Raw genomic sequence first — 26,089 nt, forward strand, 5'->3', positions numbered from 1 at the left:
GGGTCTCTCCGTCTTGGTATTCTTGTCTTATCATGGGTGATCGTGAAGTCGATGCTGACCCCAATTACTCGAGCGGATCTGGACGCTCAAAACCAACGGATCGACAACCTAACCACCCAATTTGGGGAGATGCGAGAATTGTTGTTGCAAGCTCTTGGTGGCAACCATAGGCGAGGAGGCGGGATGACGAAAGAAGAGAAGGCAGGGATGATAATCGAAGAGAAGGTAGAGATGGCGAGAGAAGAGATAATATGAGGCAACTTATTCCGGATAGTGAGTCAGAGTCAGAAGAAGAACTTGAAGAACCACCACCACCAGCTAATAATCCTCGTAATCGTAATCGTAATTACGAGAATTTTGGCGACTATCGGATTAAAGCAGAAATTCCTAACTTTTGGGGAAATCTGAAGATTGAAGACTTCTTGGATTGGCTTGTAGAAGTGGAGAGGTTTTTCGATATTATAGAGGTTCCTGAGCATAAGATGGTGAAGATGGTAGCTTTCCGTCTTAAAGCTACAGCGGCTGTTTGGTGGGATCAATGGCAAAATTTACTGGCAGAGGCAAGGAAAGCAGGGTTCGAACATGGCGGAAGATGAAGTCGCTTATGATGGAACGATTCTTGCCCACAGATTATGAGCAGATTCTCTACGTATGTACCTAGGCATGCGCAAGGCACCGTTCGGTTTCTGAATATACTGAAGAATTCATGCGTTTGTGACGAAACCATTTGACCGAGGCTGACAACCAAAAGGTCGCGAGGTACAACAATGGCTGAAGATTTCCATCCAGGAAAAAATTGGTATGCAGAATATATGGACTTTGCAGGAGGCGATTAACATGGCATTGAAGGCTGAATTGTTGGAGAAGGAGAAACGCCAACCCAACTTCGCAGGAACACGACGGAAGCCTCTGAATATACTGCTGGTGCTTCTAGTGGCTCAGAGATAAGGGAAAGCACAGCGAGAATCTTGGAGGATCGACAAAACCAGCAGATTGGCCAAAACAAAAATTTCAACGAAGGTAGCAGCTGGAATTACGACGAGGGCAGCCCCAAAACCATCCCGAATCCGTATGCTAAGCCCATGACGGACATATGTTACCATTGCCAAAACCAGGGCATCGTTCTAATGTTTGTCAGAGCGGAAGCGAGGCCAACTTTATCGAAGAAGCCGATAAAGATGAGGAAAACGATGAAGTCGGGAAAGATGATTATGCAGGGGCTGAATTTGCAGTTGAGGAAGGAATGGAGAAGATTACCTTGGTTTTGCAGAGAGTTCTTTTGGCACCAAAGGAGGAAGGGCAGCGTCAGTATTTTTCGTTCCCTCTGCTCAATCAAAAAGAAGATGTGTGATGTGATCGTCGACAATGGAAGTTGCGAGAATTTCGTGTCAAAGAAATTGTTGGAGTATTTGCAGCTATCTACGGAGCCTCATGTCAGCCCTTACTCACTAGGTTGGGTTAAAAAAGGCCCTTCGATTCGTGTAGCTGAGACTTGCCGAGTGCCACTGTCAATTGGTAAGCATTACAGAGATGAAATATTATGTGATGTTATTGACATGGATGCATGCCATATTTTGTTAGGGCGACCTTGGCAATTTGATGTGGATGCAACTTTCAAGGGACGAGATAATGTAATTATGTTCTCTTGGAACAACCGGAAAATTGCAATGGCAACCACACAGCCCGCAAAGCAATCTGTTGAGCCCAAGACGAGGAGTTCTAGTTTCCTAACCCTAATTCAAGCAAGCAGGAGTTGAACGAGGCTGTCAAAGAAGCGGAGTGTTTTTGTCCCTTGGTGTTGAAGGGGTTGTTGAAAATTGGCGGAGGAGAAGGTGACATTCCACAAGATGTGCAGCAGATTTTGAATCAATTTCAGGAACTACTTTCTGAAAATCTGCCAAACGAGCTGCCTCCTATGCGGGACATACTGACCGAATTGACTTGGTGCCTGGAGCTAGCCTTTCGAATCTGCCCCATTATCGGATGAGCCCCAAGGAGAATGACATCATGAGAGAACAGATTGAAGAATTACTGCGGAAAGGATTTATCCGGGAGAGTTTGAGTCCTCGCTACTGTTCTGTTTGCTGGTTCCAAAGAAAGACAAAACTTGGCGAATGTGTGTTGATAGCCGGGCAATCAACAAGATAACAGTCAAGTACAGGTTTCCCATTCCACGGTTAGAAGATATGCTGGACGTTCTTGGCGGCTCAAGGGTGTTTTCCAAGATAGATTTGCGAAGCGGATACCACCAGATTCGCATACGACACAGAGCGAATGGAAAACAGCGTTCAAGAGCAAGGACGGATTATTTAAATGGTTGGTGATGCCATTCGGATTGTCAAATGCACCTAGCACTTTCATGCGACTCATGAATCAGGTTCTTCGACCATTTATTGGTTCTTTTGTCGTTGTTTATTTCGATGACATTTTAATTTACAGTACCACAAAAGAAGAACATCTTCTGCATTTGAGACAAGTTTTAGATGTGTTGAGAGAAAATAAGCTGTATGTGAACCTTAAAAAATGTACTTTCTGCACAAATAAGCTACTGTTCTTGGGTTTTGTTGTTGGTGAGAATGGTATCTAGGTAGATGACGAGAAGATCAGGGCAATCCTTGACCGCCAGCTCCAAAGACAGTTTACGAAGTTGAAGCTTCTATGGCTTGGCCACCTTTACGAAGATTTGTGAAGCATTTTAGCACCGTTCTTGCACCTTTCACTGAATGTTTGAAGAAGGGCCAGTTTGGGAGAGGAGCAAGAGATAAGCTTTGCGAAATAAAGAAAAGCTTTGCACCGCACCGTTCTAGCTCTTCCAAACTTTGAGAAAGTTTTGAAGTTGAATGTGATGCCAGTGTGGGAGTCGGAGCTGTGCTCTCACAAGACAAGCGGCCAATTGCGTTCTTTTCGAAAAGTTGAGCGATGCACGTCAAAAGTGGAGTACTTATGACCAAGAGTTCTATGCGGTTGTTCGAGCTTTGAAGCAATGGGAGCACTATCTTATCCAGAAGGAATTTGTTTTGTTTACAGATCATCAAGCGTTGAAGTATATTAACAGCCAGAAAAATATTGATAAAATGCATGCTAGATGGATGACTTTTTTGCAGAAATTTTTGTTCGTTATCAAGCATACTTCCGGCAAGACCAATCGTGTGGCAGATGCGCTGAGTAGGAGAGCTTCATTATTAGTCACGCTGACTCAAGAAGTTGTGGGGTTTGAATGTCCGAAGGAATTATATGCAAGTGACGATGATTTCCGGGAAATTTGGATTAAGTGCACTAGTCAAGAGCCAATGGCAGATTACTTTCTCAATGAAGGTTATTTGTTCAAAGGCAACTAGCTGTGTATTCCAGTTTCTTCTTTAAGGGAGAAGCTCATTCGGGACTTGCATGGTGGAGGGTTGAGTGGCCACCTAGGCCGTGATAAAACAATTGCATTGTTGGAGGAGAGATTTTACTGGCCACAGCTCAAACGTGATGTTGGAACTATTGTGCGCAAGTGCTACATTTGTCAAACTTCGAAGGGGCAGGTACAAAACACTGGATTATATATGCCATTACCAGTTCCTAACGATATTTGGCAGGATCTTGCTATGGATTTTGTCCTCGGATTACCCCGAACACAAAGGGGAGTAGACTCTGTATTTGTGGTGGTTGATCGATTCTCAAAAATGGCGCATTTCATAACCTGTAAAAAGACTGTCGATGCATCAAATATAGCCAAACTGTTTTTCAGGGAGGTTGTTCGCTTGCATGGGGTTCCTACATCCATTACATCTGATCGTGACACCAAGTTCTTGAGTCATTTTTGGATCACTTTGTGGAGACTGTTTGGGACTACTTTGAATCGTAGCAGCACTTGCCCATCCCAAACCGTGATGGCCGATCGAGGTTACAAGCGGACATTGGGCAATATAGTGCGAGCGTCTGTGGAGAGAAGCGAAATAATGGGATTATGCATTACCGCAGGTGGAGTTTGCATACAACAGTGCAGTCCATAGCGCTACTGGGAAGTCTCCATTTTCCATTGTTTATACTACTATACCTAACCATGTTGTAGATTTGATGAAACTGCCTAGAGGCCAGCAAACCAGTATGGCGCGAAAAATTTGGTGAGAAGTGGTAGGTGTTCGAGATAAGGTCAAGCGAAACTTGAGCATTCTGGAGTCGTTTGGCCTTTCAAAACTGCACTCAAAGTTCGAAGTTAATTCCAAATAAATTCTGTTTTTCCGTTTCGGAGTTACATAGTTAATTTCCAAAATAAATTCTGTTTTTTTCAGTTTCGGAGTTACGTAGTTAAGTCTCCGAATTAATTCTTTTTTCAGTTTTAATTGTAATAACTCCCCTAGCAGTTACAAGGGTTGAGAGTTGTGTATTTAGACGGGTTCGTCTAACATTTTTTGGAAGTTCAGATTTTAATCAAATTAATCAAAGAGAGTTTCTCTTAATTTCTGGTGGATTCCAGTTTCCTTGTTACTCAAGGTTTTCGTTTGAAACCTTATTTGCTTGTGCTGCGTCAGGAAAGAAGCATAAAATAGTGTACTAGAATCCAAGCAGCTCAGCTCAGAGCCGAGCCAAGCAATTGCTAGAAGCAGGTTGTTGACTAGTCCAACCGAGATGAACAGTCGAGTCGAGCCAAACAACCCAGCCTAACTTGACATCAACAATCCCAAACTGGACAATAGTGACCCCCCTATCTCGGACATACCTACTCATGCTCCATTGAACATCCCTGAGGTAAGTCCTTCATATCCCATCGCTTCTAAAAATATTGTTGAAATTGTGAAAAAATTACCTGCACGAGCAAACAAAGGAATACTACCAAATGTATTCTCACCAAAAGGCAAGGTGAAATATGCCATTATTGATTATGGAGGGTGTATTCAATTTAAATTTAAATGATTTTAAAAGAGTTATAAAGTTGATGAAGTTTAATTGAATTTAATTGACTTTGACTGAATTCTACAAACTTCACAATGATTTTGACTGAATTTGTGTATAGATTTTAACGGAGTTTGTTAGAATTTTATTTTTTTATTTTAGTGGAGTTTATAGCGATGGCGGTGGAGGTGATCGCAATGATGGTGGTGATGGTGGTTTGCGGGGGATGTAGTGGTGGAGGAGGTGGTGGTGGCAATGGATGTGGCAGTTATGGGGATGATGTTGGCTGTGGCTGTGGTGGTGGAGACGGTGGGGCTAATAGTGGGGGTGGTAGATGTGGCAGTGGTAGTTGTGGCGGTGGCGGTGGCGATTATGGCGATAGTAGAAGTGGTGAAATCATATCTTGAGAATAAAAAATATATTTATCAAAATCTCTAGGGGGAAGCGAAGATTTGTCATGGCCTAAAATTAGTCCATTATCAAACGAAATCCACCACTTTTTGTATTTCCTTTAAAATCAATGAGTTTTTTAATACACCCAAACTTTTATGAAGTCTTTTAAAGTCGTGATTGAATAAATCCAAAGCATGTCTCCACACACAGATTGTCTCCACAAGCTAAAGCATTTGTCAGTCAGACGGAAAGAATTAAAATTCTTAATAGATTGGAAGAAGCTTTGTGAGACCCAAAATGGGTGGAAGCAATGAATGTGGAGCCACCAATAAATAGATACATACATTAGTATTTAAATAATTAAATAATTATAAATATCAATACGGGTTTCCGTCAGGTTAGGGATATTGTTACCCATTCTTTTAACCAACGTTAAATACGGATCAGATTGGAATAATTAAACATAAAAAAATAATTATTTAACCAAACCTTTGGTACGGTACGATCAGTATGCGGATTATTCACATAAGATGCCCACCCTTACCCCCAAATTATCGAAGAAATGGGCCTTATTCACATAAGATGCCCACCCTAAACCCAGTTTATGACTTGTCTCCCTCCTGAATCAACCCAAATATAGCAGAAAAGCAAGCAAGTAGAATTCTATAGTGAGGGCCTTATTTAAGGCTCTCATATGAGACTCTATCTCTTAACCGTGGGATTAAATTGGTTAGTTTGATCAAACAGTTAAGATATAAGGCCTTATAAGGCCCTCACTATAGAATGACTCAAGCGAGCAAAGCGCTCGAGTTGATCTGAATTGAGAGAAAACAATGATCGAATTAGAATAGAGAGAGAGAGAGAGAGAGACAGAGAGAGCTTACTATGGAAAAACTAGAGTCTAGATGGTATGATGGTTCAGTTTGGGTTTATGTAAAGTTATTGGCCTCTTTTTTCCAAAAAATAATAAAGATGGTTAGTATCTACATAATTGTAAAAAAAAAAAAAAAAAAATTGAAATGAATCTGTAAAAAAAATGCAGTACATATGTCAATTTTGGGATGGGCCTATTTCATCTCGTTTAGTGGCATGGCACGAGCCCGGCCATGTCCTAAATGGGTTGGGGTGGGCTGTCGCGAGATTTATAATTTTTATAAATGGATGGGCCCAACACAGCCCGTTTATTAAATGCATTAACTCTAAATGGGTTGAGTCGACCCGACACGACCTGTTTAACACATCTAGGTGTAACACTTCTAAGTTGCAACTTTTGAGTTTCATTTTTTTCATTCATATTCAATGATGACATCAAGGATCATCACTAAGATTTTCTTAAGATTTTATTTTGCAAAATACATAATATATTATTTTCATCTAATTATAGTGTAAAGAGTTTGAAGTAATGAAACAAAATGTTAAAAAAATTAATATATCTCTACCAGCAAATTGTTGCTACATATATCTTTTGACCCCTTATTTAATTATGTCAGCGAGAAAATAATTAAACGCAGCCGAACGAGAATGGCAACATGGTCGTCCTTCTTGGTGTGTATTCGTGGGGCATGCTAGTTCTCAATCTTGTTGATGGCCGTGAAAACAAAGAGAGTAATGTTGTGCGCCTTAGTCTTGACTCTATTAAACAATTAAGGTTGTGTTTACCCTAAAAATATCCTCATTAGAGATAGGCTTGAGATTATGTAAATTGCGAGCGTGCTACTATTAGCAATGTAAAAACCCTAATATTCTAGAAAATAAATAAATAGCTAAATAACTTGTGCACCAAATAAAAGACTTTGTCCTAAACAAAAGTTGCACCTGAAAACTGATTGTCGGAAGAAGATAGAGTAGGCTTTTGTTGAAATTTGTCGAAACTATGACATAAGACTTCAAGAGATTGAGGATAAATTTCCCCATAAAAAGAAGGAATTGGATTCAATTCGCAACAAAGTTATGATGGATAAGATTTTGGCCAAGGTGTGACTAAAGGTGTCAAATGGACTAGGTCGGCCTCACATTCTGTATATTTGGACATGCCATGACAAGGTAATTCATCCCAATGGGCTGGCTTGGCCAGAAGCCTAACTGACAAGCTCGTTTAAAGCTCATTTATCGAATTATATTTGTTTTAGAGAAAAATAATACACGATATTATACTATTTATATCTTAAATTCATGTCTATTTCTATTCTCTAATAATATGTATTAAAATTTAATGTTTTCTTTATAAATAAAATAATGACTTTGTCTTTCAAGTATCAATTTTTAAAACCCGAACAATAATCTATCCATTTTTTATTTAAATGTATTTAAAATAAAGTTATTGGCTTTTTTTTTCTAACAAAATAATAAACATTGTTAGTGTATACATAATTGTAAAAAAGATTGAAATGAAGTTGTAAAACAAATTGCAAAAAAATTGCAATACGCAAGTCAAATTTGGCGATGGCCCATATCAGCCTGTTTAGTGGCCAGGCACGAGCCCCGCCCAGCCCTAAATGGGCTAGGGTTATGGACTCTAGCCGAGATTGATGATTTTCATGAATGGACGGGCCGGACAGGCACAACTCGTTTGACACTCTAGTTGTGACACTTCTGATTTGCAACTTTTGAGCTTCATTTTTTTCATTTGTATTCAATGTTGACATCAAAGATTATGATTAGGCTATTCTTAAGATTTTGTTTTGCAAAATACATAATATGTTAAATTCATCTACTTAGAGTGTAAAGATTTTGAAGTAATGAAAAAAAATGTTAAAAATAGACCGACTCTACAATATCTACGGGCAAGTTATTAAATAGGCCGACTCTAGGCGGGCTAGGCCGGCACGGCCCGTTTGATGCTCTAGGTGTGACACTTTTGAGTTGCAATTTTTTTTGTTTCATTTTTTTCATTCATATTCAATGATGACATCAAAGATCATTATTAGGCTTTTCTTAAGATTTTGTTTTACAAAATACATAATATTTTAAAGGCTTGTTTATGTACATACCCCTTGTGTTTTCAAACTTGTCTCATATTACCACATGTGTTTGCAAACGTCTCAAAGTACACCCTAACCTTTTAAAAACGGTCTCATGCTACCCGTTCCGTCAGTTTTTTAGAGGTTCCGTTCAGCGTTAGGCCCACTTCGTTTTAACCTTTAACCTCTTCGAATAATTCTCTTTTAATTCTCTGCAAATCCCACCCCACCCCATCGCACGCATCACCATCGCAGTAACCCTATCAACCCACCTCTCTCCCTCTCCCAATCATCTTCTTCATCACAGCACAGTTAGCACCCAAACAGGATTTTGATGAGCTAATCTAACAAAAGAACCCTTAATTTCACCCAACAAGGAAGACAACTAATTTCACCATAAAAAATAAAAAATTAGGGGTTTATAAAACTCTGAGGTGGAGTTTGAAATTGGGAGCAAGAGCAAAACCCAAACAAATTAGCATTTGATGCATTAGTCTTTAACTCGTATCTATTACTTGCAAATTAGCTTTTTCTGCCCTGCGGTTCTGGGTCACTCACTCTTGCTACTTGGTTGTACTAAATTGTAAATCTTTTGGTATTCCAGGAGAAGATTGTAGATGAATTGGGTATGGAAATGGACAGTACATCAAATCGTCTTGATTTTGTACAGGTCAGTCTCTGCTTACTTAATAGATTGTCCTACCAAGAAATTCTGTCCACCGGAAACGAGTTTATCTTTTATTTTCTTCAGCTTGCTAATTGACTGAAATATATAGATTAGTGATCCCATAAGAGATGAAAAGTTCTTTATTAATTCTTGCAGAAAAAAGTGGCTACAGTTATGAAGAAGGCTGGTGTAAAAGGCCAGTGTATGATGATAGTATTTTTGTTGGTCCTGTTCATCATCCTTTTTGTTTTGGTCTTCCTTACCTAGTCTGAAGAATGCAACAGGTCTTCCGCTATACATGGGAGGGATCTTCTTTTTAAAAGAACTATGGAACACTCGAGTACATATATATTTACTAGTTTATCTAGGTTTGTTCATAAAGCTTTCCTGGAAATTACGAACCAAAAGAGTACGCATTTTTTTAAGGTCGTTTAGAAATTTTGAGGTTCAACAACCGGGAGTTACAGAGACAATGTGAAACAGAAGCTTTATATTTGTTTATTTGTTTATTCCTTGCACGTCATGTTTGATATCATGACTTATTTTACGTCAAACCACTTATGCTTGTGTTTGGTTGCATATAGATATAGTTCCGCTCACTTGAGGGATAGAACAATATTCAGGCATCGCACTACAAACTAATCTCAACAATATTCAGATTGAATAATAATCATATGATCACAAAACTTGTACAGGAGAAGCATGATTAAGGATTTCCATAGATTGCTTGCTCTAACCAGTTCAAACGTTTCTTCAATACATTAGGGCCCGTTCGGTAATGTTTTACTCCTGTATATTGTTTTCTCAAAATGAAAATGGAGTTCGGTGGCAGCTCTTCTATTTACCTCCAGAATCCCATTTATCTCAAGCTCTCGTCAATTTCCTACACTGGGTCTTCTAATAATTTTTTTTTCTTTTTTCGGTGAAATTACTGGATCTTCTCATCAGTTAGATACATATGGGTCTTTCAATTTTTCTTTTTTCTAGTGAAATTAGTGTGTCTTCCTTGTTGGGTGAAATTAGGGGTTCTTCTGTTAGGTTAGCTCATTAAAATCTTGTTTGGGTGCTAACTGTGCTATGATTAAGAAGATGATTGGGAGAGGGAGAGAGGTGGGTTGATGGGGTTACTGCGATGGTGATGCGTGCGATGGGGTGGGGTGGGATTTGCAGAGAATTAAAAGAGAAACCCTTATTCGAAGAGGTTAAATGTTAAAACGAAGTGGGCCTGACGCTAATAACCTCCAAAAAGCTGACTGAACGGGTAACGTTAGACCGTTTTTAAAAGATTAGGGGGTACTTTGAGACGTTTACAAATATATGTGGTAATATGAGACAAGTTTAAAAGCACAGGGGGCATATGTACATAAATAAGCCTATTTTAAATTTATCTAATTAAATGTAAAGATTTTGAAGTAATGAAACAAAATGTTAGTAGATTAATATATCTCTACAAGCAAGTTGTTAAATGGCCCGTTTATTAAATATGTTAGTGTTTTCAAGTATTTTGGAAAGCAAAGTGGGAAGAAGAGAAGGGAAGGAGGAAAGAAGAATTCACAAAATCTCTCTGCTATTCGTGTAGCAGTAGAATGTTCATTGAGCAGCACTCTCTTTTACAAACTCACGCTCTTAGTGTGAGGACTATAACCATTAGGCACAGTAGCTGGATCCTTTACATCACAAGGTGATCTCAGCTATCCACCTAGGCAACCAATAGAATGCTTACACTTGTCTTACAAAAATGAAATGAAACGAAAACTAATTAAACTAACCCTTAAGTCAGCTTAAGGCTTATAATTCAACACTCCCCTTTAAGTCTTGAGCTGATTTAACTCCAAGCATACTCCTGAGATAATTGAACCGATCCTTAGCCAATGGTTTAGTGAAAATATCAGCTAGTTGTTCCTTAGTAGGACAGTACACCAAATCAATGATGTCTTCTTGAAGTGCATCTTTGATGAAGTGATATCTTTGATCAATATGCTTTGTCTTCTGATGAAACACAGGGTTTTTAGTGATGGCAATTGCATATGTATTGTCACACTGCAATGGAGTTGCTTCAATTTGAAGTTCTCCAAAGTCTTCTAGTGCAAACCTAAGCCAAATAGCTTGTGCAATAGGCTTAGAAGCACTTATGTACTTTGCTTCTGTAGTGGCAGTGCCACATAGTTCTGCTTGAATGAAGCCCAAGAGAAAACACCACTGCCAAAAGAGAATGCATATCCAGATGTGCTTTTGCTATCATCAACTGATCGACCTAGTCACTGTCACAAAAGCCAATCAACATTGCAGCCTTGCCTTTTGCATACTCTAAACCATAGTCTAAAGTCCCCTTGATGTACCTGAGCACTTGTTTAGCAACTCTATAGTGCTTACTTGTAGGGCAGTGCATGAATCTAGCAGGCAAACTAGAGGTATACATAATATCTGGTCTAGTGGCAGTTAGATACAAGAGGCTACTACAATGCTTCTGTATTGTTCTTCACTTGCTGCTCCACTTCCATCATCCTTAACCAGTTTTTTAGTTGCTACAAGTGGTGTAGTTACAGTCTTGCACTCATTGAGACCAAACTTGCTCAATAGAGAACCTGCATATTTCTTTTGATGAATGAATATGCTTGAATTTGTTTGAACCACTCCCATGCCAAGAAAATGATGTAGAAGACCTAAATATGTCATCTCATATTTCATCATCATCTCTTCCTTGAATTCATCCAACAATTCCTTGCTACTCCCTGTACACACAATGTCATCAACATAAAGAGAGACAATTAGAATATCTCTATCTCCCCTTGTCCTGGTATACAAGGTAGCTTTACTTAGGCTTTTCTCAAAACCACATTGCATGAAATAGGTGTCTATCTCTCCATACCAAGCTCTAGGTGCCTATTTTAACCCATAGAGAGCTTTGTGTAGCCTATACACTTTGTCTTCCTTGCCTTTTACCACAAATCCCTTTGGTTGGTCTACATAGACTTCTTCTTGTAGTACACCAGTTAGGAAAGCTAATTTTACATCAAGCTGATATAGCTTCCATTCTTTCTGAGCAGCAAGAGTAATGAGAGTTCTAATGGTGTCCAATCTAGCCACAGGAGCATAGGTTTCATCGTAGTTCAATCCAAGTTTATGAGCATACCCTTTGGCAACTAACCTTGCTTTATTCTTTTGGACTGAACCATCTAAGTTTAGCTTGGTTTTGTAAACCTACTTGACTCCAATAACTGGTTTCTTAGTTGGTCTGTCCACTAGTTCCCATGTACCATTTTTCTCAATCATTTGTAGTTCATCTTCCATAGCTTTTAGCCATGATTTGTCTTGAGCTACCTCTGCATATTTCTCTGGTTCAATGATGCACAGATTGCGCTGTGCAGGCACATCATCTAACCTTCTCCATTTCAGTGGTGAGTGATCATAAGCTTGAGTGTTTCTTTCTTCATTGCTTATACCACTAGACCTGTGTTGTGATGAAGTTTGAGGCAACAAGGGACTCCTCTCTTGTTGAGTTTGAGTATGAGGAGACAGAGTAGCATTTTCACCGTCATCTTCCACATCGAAACTAGGATCACTTTGAGTTTAATTTCTAAATGATGCCACTGCTTTATTTGAGTGCTCTGTAGTTCCAGGATTTCTATTCATCAAAGATAATATCCCTTGATAGAGTGAGCTTCTTGGAGATTGGATCATAGATCCTATAGCCTTTCTCACAAGTTGCATATCCTACAAACACTCATTTCACACTCTTAGGCTCGAGCTTGTGCCTTAGTTTAGTGGGTACATGAACATAACACAAGGAGCCAAAAACCTTTAAGTGAGCAATATCAGGCTTTCTTCTACTCTAAGCCTCAAACGGTGTGATATTGTTCAAAGCCTTGGTGGGAAATCTATTTAGAATGTATATAGTTGTGTGAACAGCTTCTGCCCACAAGAAATAAGGTATTCCGTTCTCATGTAGCATGGACTTGGACATTTCAACTATAGTTCTATTCTTCCTCTCTGCCACTCCACTTTGTTGAGGGGTATAGGCCAGTGTGCGCTACCTTTGAACACCATGATCTTCACAAAATTGTATAAACTCTGAAGATAGAAATTCTCCTCCTCTGTCACTCCTCAAGTTCTTCACCTTGTGTCCAGATTGAAGTTCAGTCATGGACTTGAATTTTCTAAAACAATTGAAAGCCTCGAATTTGTTTCTCAAGAAATACACCCATATCATTCTTGTGTAGTCATCAACAAGCAGCCTGAAATACTTGTTCCCTGCAATAGACTCATTTCTCATAGGGCCACATAGATCAACAGGAATCAACTCAAGTGGAATGCTTGCTCTTTGAGCTTGACCTTTTGAAAAACTAAGTTGGTGTTGTTTTCCAAGTTGGCAACACACACCATTTTGCTTTCTAGTTGAGGTAATCCTTGCACCATATCTTTGTCCCTTAGTTGTTCTAACCCTTTGAAGTATAGGTGACCTAGCCTTTTATGCTAAGTCCATATGCAATGAGTGAGTGTTGCCTTCATTGCTAACTGGTTTTCAGCTAATAGGCATAAAGGGTAACATCTGTTCTTCTTCATTGGAACCTTGATAATGAGATAGTTCATTGAGGAAATGTCAAACACTTTGCACATTCCTTCTCCAAACACCAAAAAATAACCATGCTTATCCATTTGCCCAACACTCAGCAAATTCTCTTTCAATCCTGGAAGATATATCACTTCTCTAATGTACTTCCTTCCTTTTGTTGTGTCAATGACCAATAAACCCATGTCAGCCACATTCACAAGTGCACCAGTTGGCATTTGCACTTTTCCAGCCACGTTTGTCCTTACATCAACAAGCAAATCCACATTGCTAGTCATGTGATTGCTACAGCCACTGTCAATGTACCATTCTCCATTTGTTTTTGACTCAGTGGTGGCACAGTTTGCATAGAACAGATTTCTAGTCACCTCCATTTGATTTGCATAGATTGCCTTATGTACAGACTTTCCTGCAGTGCATTCTCTAGCCAAATGACCAAATTTGTCACAATTGTAACACTTTGGCTTTCCTTTATACTTGCATTCTCCAAAATGATACTTGGAGCACACCTTGCACTGAGGTTTTACAGCTTCTTGGCCTATTGATTGAGATGAACTGTGCGTCTGTGCAGGATTGTTCCATTGAGGCTTGCCTTTTGTTTCCTAAGGTTTGCCCTTAGGATTCCAATTTTTCTAAAACTTGGATGGACCAGATTGAGCTACATTCTTATTCTGGCCTTTTGGACTCACAATGAATAAGGCAAAAGCCTTCTCATTTGCATCAACATTGTGTAACTCAAAACGTTGCTCTTGACTTTTCCGAATGACAATTACTTCTTGTAACTCCACAGTCTCTAAACTTTTATCATTTTCAATCACCAAGCAGATAGGGTCATATACCTTGCTAAGACTAATCAAGACCTTTTGCACAAGCCTCTCATTCGAGAGCACTTCACCATATGTTTTCATTTGATTAATCAGATCATTCAGTCTAGTAAGGTAAGCAGATAATGGCTTATTATCATGCATTCTAGTGTATTCAAATTTACGTATGAGATTTTAAAGTTTTACTGATCTAACATGATCTCCCCATGAAATTCTCCATACAATAGCTCCCAAGCTGCTTGGCGAGTCTGTATTTGCAATTAGTGGGAAAATCTGATCTGAGGCTGGATTTTGGATAATACCCAGAGCTTTTGCATCCTTCATGAGGATTGCAGCTGCTTTCTCACCATCTTCTTCTTCTGAAATTTCGTCAGATGCCTTCTTCTTCTTCTTAGAATTAAAGATTGGAATTCCTTTCTCTACCATACTCCGAAGCCCACATTATTTGAATACGGTCACCATCTTAATCTTCCAAAACTCATAGTTTTCGCCAGAGAAAATCGTAGTTCGCACCTCTGAGCTTCCAGATCCAGCCATGGCTGATCTCAAATGCTTCCAAAAATGAGTTGTTTTCTAATTGAGGAGAAAATGAGTCAAGCAGCTTCGTGAGCATTGAACGAGCCTCCAAATTTCCCGATGATTTTTCTTTGTGGAATGAGCATGACTTTAAATGATTGAACCTGGCTCTGAGGCCATGTTAGTGTTTTCAACTATTTTGGAAAGCAGAGTGGGAAGAAGAGAAGAGAAGGAGGAAAGAAGAATTGACAAAATCTCTCTGCTATTCGTGTAGTAGTAGAATGTTCATTGAGCAGCACTCTCTCTTACAACCTCACGCACTTAGTGTGAGGAATATAACTGTTAGGCACAGTAGCTGGATCCCTTACATCAAAAGGTGATGTCAACCATTCACTTAGGCAACCAATAGGAAGCTTACGCTTGTCTTACAGAAATGAAATGAAATGAAAACCAATTAAACTAACCCTTAAGTTAGCTTAAGGCTTATAATTCAACAAAATAGGCCGACTCTAGACAGGCCGGGCCGGCACCACTCGTTTGACACTCTAGGTGTGACACTTCTTAGTTGCAACTTTTGAGTTTCATTTTTTTTATTCATATTCCATGATGACTATAGACAAAGAAATTTTGGCGAATTAAATTATGCTAAATAAGAAAATTTTGGTGGATTAAATTGCATGCCCCATTATTCACCCACGTGGCATACGACTCGTCAAAATTGGATTAGTTGTCAAAAGTGACACATGTCGACATCTGGTGGAGTGCATCGAACAGTTCAAATTGAAAACAAAATTAAGGAGAAGAATCTTTTATGATTGACTTTGATTTAAATCAAATATTAATCAAGTCAATTAATTGAAGATAATTTGGTTAAATTGCCAAATTATCGAAATTGATTTTAAATCAAATCAAAATCCCACAAAGCAAGGTCCTAAAGAAGGAAAGCCATTTAGGTCAAGAATCTTGCAAGAACCTATAAATAGGAGGCCTCAAGACAAAGGAAAAAAAGAAGCCTAGACAAACCAAGCACTCAATAGAATCAGAAAACGCTGTGCATTCTTCACCTCACTTTGGAAGAGCCACCAAGCACAACAAATACGTATTGGCTCCTCCACCCTCAAAAAATCCAATCACCAAACCAGCCTTGTGCTACCTATTTGATCAAGATTAAGTCTCTACGACCCTTGTATCAACCACAAATTTTCTTAAAACACTTTGGAGATTGAATCAGAGGATTTGATATAGAGATTGTAACCTTAAATTTCATTAGTACAAATATTATTTGTACGCTTGTTCTTGTCTCATTTATCGCAGGATTTTAATGTTTACAAATTTGGCACGCCCAATAGGACCATCTCTGCCTCTCATATCTTTCTCAAGTCAATACACTGAAAACGATGGCTTCCATGAAGATTCAAACCATTCCCACAACGAGAGGCAAAAGTGTGAGCGCCTCCTTCTCAAGTGGAGACTCTGTTGGGGTCGTCACCCGAAGCAAGGCCAAGGCGATATCCGTAACTCAACATGTCACTTCCATATAGACTCAAGCTAAGGCGAAAAATGTGAACCAGTCATCAATTTGGCATTCTTGGGGGCAAAGAATACCCCCCGAGCATACGAGAAAAACTCTTGGAACGAAGAAATGAGTTTTTGGGGCTCGAAGAATTCAAGAGAACTCTCACTCTCCTGTTTTAGAGTTCTGACGACCAACAGAGCTCATACCATGAATCCCTATTTGACGACCGACAGAAGAAGATTGCCATGAAACCTTCGACGTCCATAGATGAGTCTTATTCTATGCCCATATAGGTCATGGTGACAGGAGCAATGTCTATTGAAGAATAGCTAGCCCATATGAGCGAAGCGATCACGAAACTGACTAGTTGAGGAGAAAGATGCGCAAATTGCTTCTCTCATCAACAAGTGGGAGGTGCATCAAGATAAGGAGCCTGGTCGAGATGTGCACAAGAAATGACCACATCATGAAGTTGAATCCAGCAAGAAAGAATTGGGTTATGAAACAAAGTAGGGTAAGAAATTGCATGGAAAAGGCTACGCCACCTCAATTGGTTCTTTATCAGTCCAACAACTTTAGGACATGATCGTGAACACCATCAGGGTTTAATACGGAGCTCCTTCATGAGACACGCTCATATATTCCAAGCCATACACCAGGAGGATAGACAACCTGCAGATGCCGCTGGGATATCAACCTCCTAAATTCCAACAATTCAATTGAAAGGGCAACCCAAAACAACACGTTGCACACTATGTCGAAACACGCAACAATGCTGGGACGATGACCACTTGGTGAAACAATTTGTTCGTTCCTTTAAAAGAAATGCATTTGATTGGTATATAGACTTAGAGCCCGAGTCCCTCGATAGTTAAGATTAGATGGAGCTAGAATTCTTGTCGATTCTATAACACTGGTCGTACCGTGAGTATGATGGAACTCACAAATACCAAGTAATGGAAAGACGAACATGTCATTGATTACATCAATTGATGGCGCTCATTAAGCCTGGATTGCAAGGATAGGCTTTCGGAGATATCAACAGTTGAGATGTGCATTCAAGGGATACATTGAGGGTTACTCTACATTCTACAAGGGATTAAACCCCGTGTTTGAGGAGCTAGCCACTCTTGCCCATGGTATGGAGTTAAGTATCGCTAGCCACGAAGGAAAGAATGAACCTGTCATGGAGCATAAAAAAGAGAGTTTTTGGGCAAAAGACAGATAAGCCTATTAAGAAGCCTACTGTAAGACCCTTACAAGTTATCATAGGCCATGGCATGGTTTTGATGTTTTGCACCATGCCAAGGCAAGCCAAGGGTGCGTGGGAGGTGCACTCATGAAGCAAGACAAGGTTGGAAGACATGTGTTTTGGGCTGGGAGTTGGCAGCCAAAACATGGGAGGAGAACTCATGCACAAGAAGTGGAAAGTGGGGGCAGACCTACTATTGAAGAATGGGTGGTGCTGAAGAAGGAATTGAGAGCCTAGTTCCTTTCGTGCAATGCTACATGGCTTGCAAGGGAAACTTTGAAGAATTTGAAGCAAGTAGGTTTGGTGAAGGACTACGTGAAGGCTTTTTGTTCTTTGATGCTCGATGTGTCTAACATGTCTGAGGAAGACAAGTTGTTCAACTTCCTCAAGAATTTGCAGCCTTGGGCACAGTCGGAATTGAGGAGACATGATGTTAGGAGCCTCAACTCTGCCATTGCTGTAGAGAAAGGCTGATGGACTACAGAGCAGCAGTCACTTCCAGTGGAAAGAAAGAGCAAGGTGGGAAGAGACATTTGGAAACCAAAGGGGCTAACAAGGGACAGGAAGCCAAGGTTGTTCAAGATGGTGCCAAGAGTGGAGAAAGCGAGGACAAGAAGACGTTCTCAGGTTGCTTTCTTTGCCAAGGGCCTCACCGTGTGAAAAACTGTCCCAAGGAAGCGAACTTGAATGCAGTTGTTGTGAAGGGAAATGGAGGTGCTTTGAAGAGGGCAGCAGATTTCGGTGAGTCCAATGGTTTTGTTGAATTCACTACGAGTGATCCCACCGGAAGATCCTTTAGGAGAGGATGCTATTGTGCAACCAGTGTTGGAGGTGATTGAGGTGTTCGTGGATGTGTTTGCCATGGAGCCCTCAGAAGTTTTCATTGATGCTTCTCTGTTGCATGGAGGTATGCTGATAGAGGCCATTGAAGGCATGGTTCCGAATTGGGATCTAGATTGTGGGTTGGAAGAGATGCAGCTTGCGACGTTAGCACATTGTCTAGATACTTGGAGGATCTATCTACTGGATAGGAAGTTTGTGGTGAGGACTTGTGTGTTGCACAGTCACATGTATTGTACAGGTAACATTCGAGACGAGTTTGGCATTTACTTAAGTGTGCTTGACGAGTTTGATTTCGAGTTAGTGTACATGACCACAAGGCACAGAGACTTCGTGGAGCAAACATATGAGTTAATGATAGATGGAGCCCAATCTGATTCTTCTAATTCAGACCATTCGGAAAGTGAGATGGAAGAGGAGCCATGGGAGAGCTCAGCCGTCGATAGCATTCTGAGAAATACTATGTTTGAAAAAAGGAATGAAATCTCCGAGGCTTGGGGTGGAGTCCATGGCCGGTATCATTGTAATCTCAAGTGACGATGAGAATGAGCCTATGGAAGAGTCCAAGGTAGAGGTGATCCTAATTGAGTCAAGTGATTACGAGTCCATGGAAGAGAGCAATGCTGAAGTGGTTCAAGCAAGCCCAAGTCAAGTTCAGAGGAACGAAGAACGCCAAGAATTTGAGCCGACGAGGGCGTCGGGCTCTTGTGGTGGGGGTGGTTTTTAAGACCCTTACAAGTTGGCATAGGTCATGGCATGGTTTTGATGTTTTGCACCATGCCAAGGCAAGCCAAGGGTGCGTGGGAGGTGCACTCGTGAAGCAAGACAAGGTCGGAAGACATGTATTTTAGGCTGGGAGTTGGCAGCCAAGACATGGCGATAGCGCGCACAAGGTAGACATGCACAGTGCAGCGCGAGGAAGGCGCAGCGCGCAAAGCGGTTATCATGCGCAGTGTCGATGCACATCGCAAGGTAACGGGCAATGCGCAAGGCAGATTGCGTAGCGCACGAGGGCAGATTGTGCTAAACATAGGCAGATTATGCTGGACATGGCTGAACGTGGCAGTTTGGCTAGAGACATGCTAGAGTGGGTCTAGGACATGGGCAAAACGGTTTTTGAGCAGTCTATGGGTGGTTGGACGTGGCTAGGAGTTGCTACATGCTTGAAATTTAGATTGTGGCTTATCTTGGAGCATTAGTGGGCGGTTACTTGGTAGTGGCAGCATGTTCCAAGGAGTAGGGAGATTTTTAAGAAGAAAAATCTGCCCCATGATGAGAGTGGGCTGCGCAGTGGCGACTGGTGAGTGCTAGACAGGTTTTGAGGGAGAAAAACGTGGCTAGTGGCTAATCTAACGGTTAGCAAGGTTTCCTACGTAGATGAGGGTGTCATCTACATAGTGTAGGCTTATAAATACCTTGTGAAGGTGTGTGGTTGAGAGGACCAAGTGATGTGGTAATCCAACTAAAAGTGAAAACTTATAATCCTTTGCTATTGTGAATAGAAGGTTGGGAACTTTCCCGTAAGTGTGTGCGTGAGAGTTTCCTGCGTGAGGCAAGTCTCACTTGTGTGCGTTGCTTGTCACTTGTGTCGTTATCCCGCTGCGTGTACTCTGAAGCCTCATGGGTTTGGAGGTGAAGAGAAGGCTGACTTAGGAGGAGTCTAAGTGCCGGACAAGGGTCGAAAAATTAAAGGCGTTTTTCACCCATGTTACACCTACCAAGGAAGCAATGACGCACCTTGAAGGAGTTGGAGGAAAAAATGTACCCTTTCCCTGACTCCGATGTCGTAGGTATGCTTGAGGACTTGCTCGAAAAAGGTGAGAATTACGAATGTAGCGACTTGTGGAGATGAATGGGTTAACGACCTTGAGTTTTGCACGTACCACCGAATTGTCGACCATCTAGTAGAAAAGTACTTCGTCTTGAAGGAGCTGATTATGAATTTTGCTAGGCAAGGAAGGATTGAGTTTGGCGTTGACGAAATCACAAACGCGAACGTTGCCACAATTGTGTTTGGATCCTTTGATCCGGTGTTGTTGCCTGCATTGTCGCCAGGTGACTGATTTGTGTGCAAAAGAAGTGGTGGGCGAACCGAACTATCGAGGTGGTGATGGCTTCATTCACTACTACATTTTACACTTTGCGTGACGAAGAGAATTTGGTTGCGTAAAGTACATTTGAGTCGCACAAACCTCGGCTGAAACCGTTGTCTGAATCCGTCGCACAAAGGTCTTGAAGAAAAACTTTGTGCGACGAAAATTTTTAGTTGGTCGTAAAAACCAAGAGCGACGGTTAACCTTCGTCACACAAAAGTTTAGGGATGAGACCGACTTTAGTCTCTCCAAAATTTGCGCGACGACAACATATTCGTCGCAGTACACAGTATAGCGATTTACCTTCGTCGCACGAAATGTAGGGACGAAAGTACTATTCGTCTCTCAAACCTTTGCGAGGCGAAGCATCGAAAGTATCATAGTCGCTTTTGAGACGAAGCGTTTCGTCGCGCAAAAATAAAATATATTTTATTTAAATTTAATTTTACGTTTTTTTATTTTGTAAAATATATATATATATATATATTTTGGTAATAAAATGAAATTGCAATAAAAACATGTAATGAAGAAAAAAATAAATTAAAAAACAATATAAATGTATATAGTACAAGAGAAATGTTTAAAATGTAATTAAGAAAGTAAAAACATAATCAAAAAATGTTCCAAAATCTACGTAGTCGTCTTGCAAATGTGGCTCAGAGGTATGGACACTGTCGACAGGGGCAGAGGTGTGGAGGCCATGCTCAGGTTGGAGGGGCTCGGAGGTCGACGAGGGACGAAATTCGGGACTGGAATGCCAGACCGAACAAGGGACTCTAGAAGCTGTGACATCTGGGTACTATAAGAGGTGAGTTGGGTCTTAAGCTCGGCCACCTCTGCTGTCAAAGTAGTCACCTGGCTGTTTGATTGCGATGATGAAGGGACTCTAGGTTCCTGCCGTCGGGCATTCCCCATCCCCCGACAATATGTCTCTAGCCTTCTCCCGAGAGTCTAATCCAAGGTCTCCTTCAGGATCTGAAACCTCGCATCCTGTGAAGCTGGGAGGCGGACTCCTGAAGAACCAACTGGCTCTTCTCCATCATTGTCACATGTTTAACATAACATAAAATATTAATTAAAACATTCATATAACAACCATGAAACTTGAATGTGTAAGATAATAATTAAAATTAAAGAATACTTACATGAAGTGACTCAGCCAACTCATTCCCAGGTCGAACATAAATGTCGCCAAAGACGTCGATCTCGGAGAATTTGGACCCCCCCTGAATTGAATAAGAGAAGAAAAATGTTAGTACAAAAAAAATAATTAATATTAATGACATATTAAAAATTGAATATAAACGAATTTATTATTACCCACCATCGTGCCTCCATCCTATATGAAAATGGCCTGGAACCTGAATGGGGGAGAATAGTCTTCTTGTCCCTATTGCCCTTATTTGCTTTCGCCCACTTCTGTTATACAAAAAAATAATCGTATTAGTTGAAATTGAAATGAAATATAAAAAATTAAATAAACATTAGTAAGAAACATATAATAATTTTCAACTTAATATAAAAAAATACCACATAAGCGGTCTCCTAAAAATGACCGCAGAGCCACGCCCAACTATCCTCCTGCCCCTCAAGCTCCTTTGGGCAACCCTCCTGAAGAGCGACGTGCGGATCATCAAATGCTTGAAAATGGTGGTGCAGGTCGCTCTACCACTGCTTGTACCACTCGGCAAAGAGTCTGTTGACGTACGCCAATGACTCATCGTCGAGGTCCTCTAAATTGTAGTTTGTCTGCAATAAATTAATTACATACATTGAGTAATTGAAATATATAAAGTTTGAAGGAAAAACAATTAAACGGTAGGATACATATTGACCACTGTCCACGCACCTCTGTCCTCATCTCGTCAGGCATGACCTTCCAATACTTCCATTTCATCGAGCAATGGGTCCGAACAACGTGACCAATGTTGTGGGCCAATGAGCTATGCAATTCCGCAGTTGGTGTAGCCCAATGCCACTAGTCGTATCCGATGTTGATACGATGTTCGTCACTCGGGTGACCTTCGCCATCTTCAACTGGCGATAAGGTCTCTGAGTGTTCTTCTTGGCTGCAAAGAAATATTTAATTTACGTTAAATAACAAATCCTACTAAAATCTTAGTCCAACATAGCTGGAGTTCAAGAAAATCTTTACCTGGTTGTGATCCCGAAGCACCAGTATTGGATGTCGATGTTGTGTCGGTCTTTCAGGGGGATGGTGAGAACACCTAGCGCTTATAGGTTGTGCCACTGATGATGCTGATGCAGGGGAGACCACGAGACTAACGACAAGTGGTCCATTTGTCTGCAGTAGTGGCGACTACTTGGTGAGCGAGGATGCGAACTTTGTGCAGTCATCACCGCCTTACGACTTCTAATAAGATTTGACATCTGCACAACTAAACAAGCATCCAAAGTTAAAAACATAGTTACTCTAATATGTGGTCCAAAACCATTTAAACATTTATTTAATTTTTTTTTTTTACCTTTGTGTTTGCTAGGTCATGGTCAAAGTAATCAAACAACTAGGAACCGATTCGAGAAACAAAAAATTCTAACCAACCATCAGACTAAACTCATGGTCCTAGCCATGGTCATATTTACTGCTCATGCATTGAGAAGGGGTTGACATTGCAAACATGACTACAAAATCAGCCCACCAACCCCCTTTTTATTCACCCATCAGATTGAACTTAAAAATCCTTGGTCTTCATTACCATTTGAACTCAAATATCGCTTAACAAAATAAAGATGGGTTTCGATCAATGTTATTGGACAAGCATCTTGAGTGGTATTCGGTATGCTAGGAATGGACTTTAAATTAAACACTACGTTAATTTGAAGCTTTCGGCATACAAATTATAACTAATTAACCACTATGTTATATATCAACATTTACATTCAGTAGTGCATATATTAATGTACAACATATAGTAAGCCATGATCGATTTTAACACTTCCCTGCCTATTTGGGTTTGTATCAAACCATCGACACTTAAACATGATTACTTGGTATCGGTCTTTGTAAAGCAAGTGTACGACAGTTGTGAGTTTGCCACAGAAATCAATGTCCGTACTTTCGCCTCCACCTGGGACATGGAGATCACTGTTTTGTGTACACAACTTGTGATCTCGTGCAGTCTCCAAAAACTTGACACGATTAACATGGCAACCCGAGAACAATTCAGCGCGAATCAGATCGAACGCCAAGTTATATAACTCTTCACTGTAAGTGGGGGAATTCGATGATTTCAACTTATTCACCTAATATTATACAAAAACGTTCACATGTTAGTTTGAGAAAATTTAATACTACAATATATATGTCAAATACAAAATACTTTTAACTTACATATTCCAAAAACCATTGTGGAAACAATTCACAGTGTTTCTTGGCATACAAATGTGATGGATGTTCTCGCTTCATCATCTCTTCATGCTCATCTAACTATGCCATTATCTCATCATAATTGTTCAGTACGAACCAATTCGCTACCTCCATGTCATTTCTGGAAAACGACTCTCCTCGTACAGGATCTTCAAAGGGTCGTGTGCTTTGGGCAAAAAAATGCAAGATCCCTTCTAGCTTTATCACTGTCCCTATTCATCCATAAGCCCCTTCATATACCAATTCTTTCCAAATCCAGACAAGCTTTGATTGTGTCCTTTGTCTTGCCCTCGATATCTAGAATCGTGCCCATCAATGTGTTAAAGACATTTTTCTCAATATGCATAACGTCGAGATTATGCCTCAATTTTAGTTTCGACCAATATGGGAGCTCAAAAAACATAGGCTTGTGCGTCCAATTCATATGTGTAGTAGGTCTGGTCCGACTAACTATTTTCCTGAATGGGTAAAATCCAAACGGTTAAGCTGTTCCAAGATCTAATCACTATACCATTCTCTAGGTCTGAGGCGATGCTCTGTGTTTCCGTTGAACTTTTTATCTTTTTCCCGCCACTTGTGGTCCTATGACAACCATCTTCGATGACCAAGGTAACAAACTTTTCTAGCGTGCCATCCAAAAGTTACATCTTCCTTGCATATAGGACATGCCATATAACCCTTTCTGCTCCACTCAGAAACCATTGCATATGCAGGAAAATCATTCACAGTCCACGTAACTATTACACACAAAGTGAACATCTTCCTACTGAATTTATCGTATGTGCGCACACCGTTTGTCCATAAATCCTTAAGCTTATCAACCAACGGCCTTAAGTAAACATGGATTGACCTGCCAGGATCCTTAGTTATCAAAACAGTCATCATCATGTATTCTTTTTTCATGCATTTCCAAGGCGGCAAATTATATAGGAATACGAAAATCGGCCAAGTATTGTGGTGTTGGTTCAGAATCCCGTACGGATTGAATCTGTTAGTGGCAAGTTCCAATCTAACATTTCAGGGATCAGCAGCAAACTCGGGGAACGTTCGATCGAACTCTTTCCATGCTTCTCCATTTGTAGGATGCCGCATCACATCGTCGTCTACTCGTTTTTCCTTATGTCATCTCATATCTGTGGCAGTATGCGTCGACATATACAATCGCTACAACCTAGGTTTCAGGAGCAGATAATGCAAGACTTTTTGTGGGATCTTAGTCATTCTATTCTGAGATGTCATTTTGAACCTCGACTCATTGCATATAGGGCATGTATCCAATGTTTCATACTCTTTGTAGAATAAAATACAATTGTTTTTGTAAGCGTAAATTTTTTTATCAATCCAAGACCATTCAACATCTTTTGCACGTGTCTATGGTCTTTCGGCAAACAATTATCCGTCGGAAGCATTCTCTTGAAAACCCCCAAAAAGTAATCGAAACACAGGTTCGACATGCGATACTTTATTTTTCCATGCATTAGCTCCACAATGGCCGTGAGAATGGAAAAGCACTCGCACCTTGGATATAACTCTTGGTTGGCATTTTTTAATAGTTTTTCATATTGTTCAAACTTTGCACTATCCATTGGTGTAGGCATGTCATCTTCCCCTTCCTGATTGATGTTTGTTAATGCAAATAGAAAAGCATCATTTATAATATCCATGACTTGTTCATTAGGATCCACAATAGGTTCAACATTGCCCACTCTTGTGGCCTTTGAAGACGAAGCATTGTCTAATTGTTCCTCATGATGATTCCAAGTGCTATATGTCTCAATCATTTAATTCCTTACTAAATGAAATCGAACATTTTCAATTGTGTCCCACAACGTGTTGTTACAGCTCTTACAAGGACACCGGGTTCTAGTTGCACCCGGGTTGCGTGTACGTGCAAAGTCAATAAAATCCTCGATTCCATCTAAGTATTCCTCTACGCATATATTCAGGTTTCGTATCCACCTCTTGCTCATAATTCTTGGAACCACAATCACAATACAACAATCACAACAACTTCATACAAAATCATAATGTCACCTTATGCCTCCGGTAAGGGTCCTATCCCATTCGGGAATGCATAGTCATGTCACGTAATTTACGGCTACATAAGATTAGATTTCGACATGGATGAATTTCGGTAGCATCTCGATACAGTTCTTGAGGTGTACCGTAGGTATAAAATACCTATGTACCAC

General features: G+C 40.3%; 1 pseudogene; it reads right to left on the minus strand.

Moving 5' to 3' along the window:
* Nucleotides 1–21,139: 21,139 nt before the first annotated feature.
* Nucleotides 21,140–25,678, minus strand: LOC148920729 (uncharacterized; annotated as a pseudogene).
* Nucleotides 25,679–26,089: the final 411 nt, after the last annotated feature.

This window comes from Prunus mume, linkage group LG1, assembly GCF_029339155.1.
Source record: "Prunus mume cultivar Tortuosa linkage group LG1, ASM2933915v1, whole genome shotgun sequence".
Lineage (NCBI taxonomy): Eukaryota > Viridiplantae > Streptophyta > Magnoliopsida > Rosales > Rosaceae > Prunus > Prunus mume.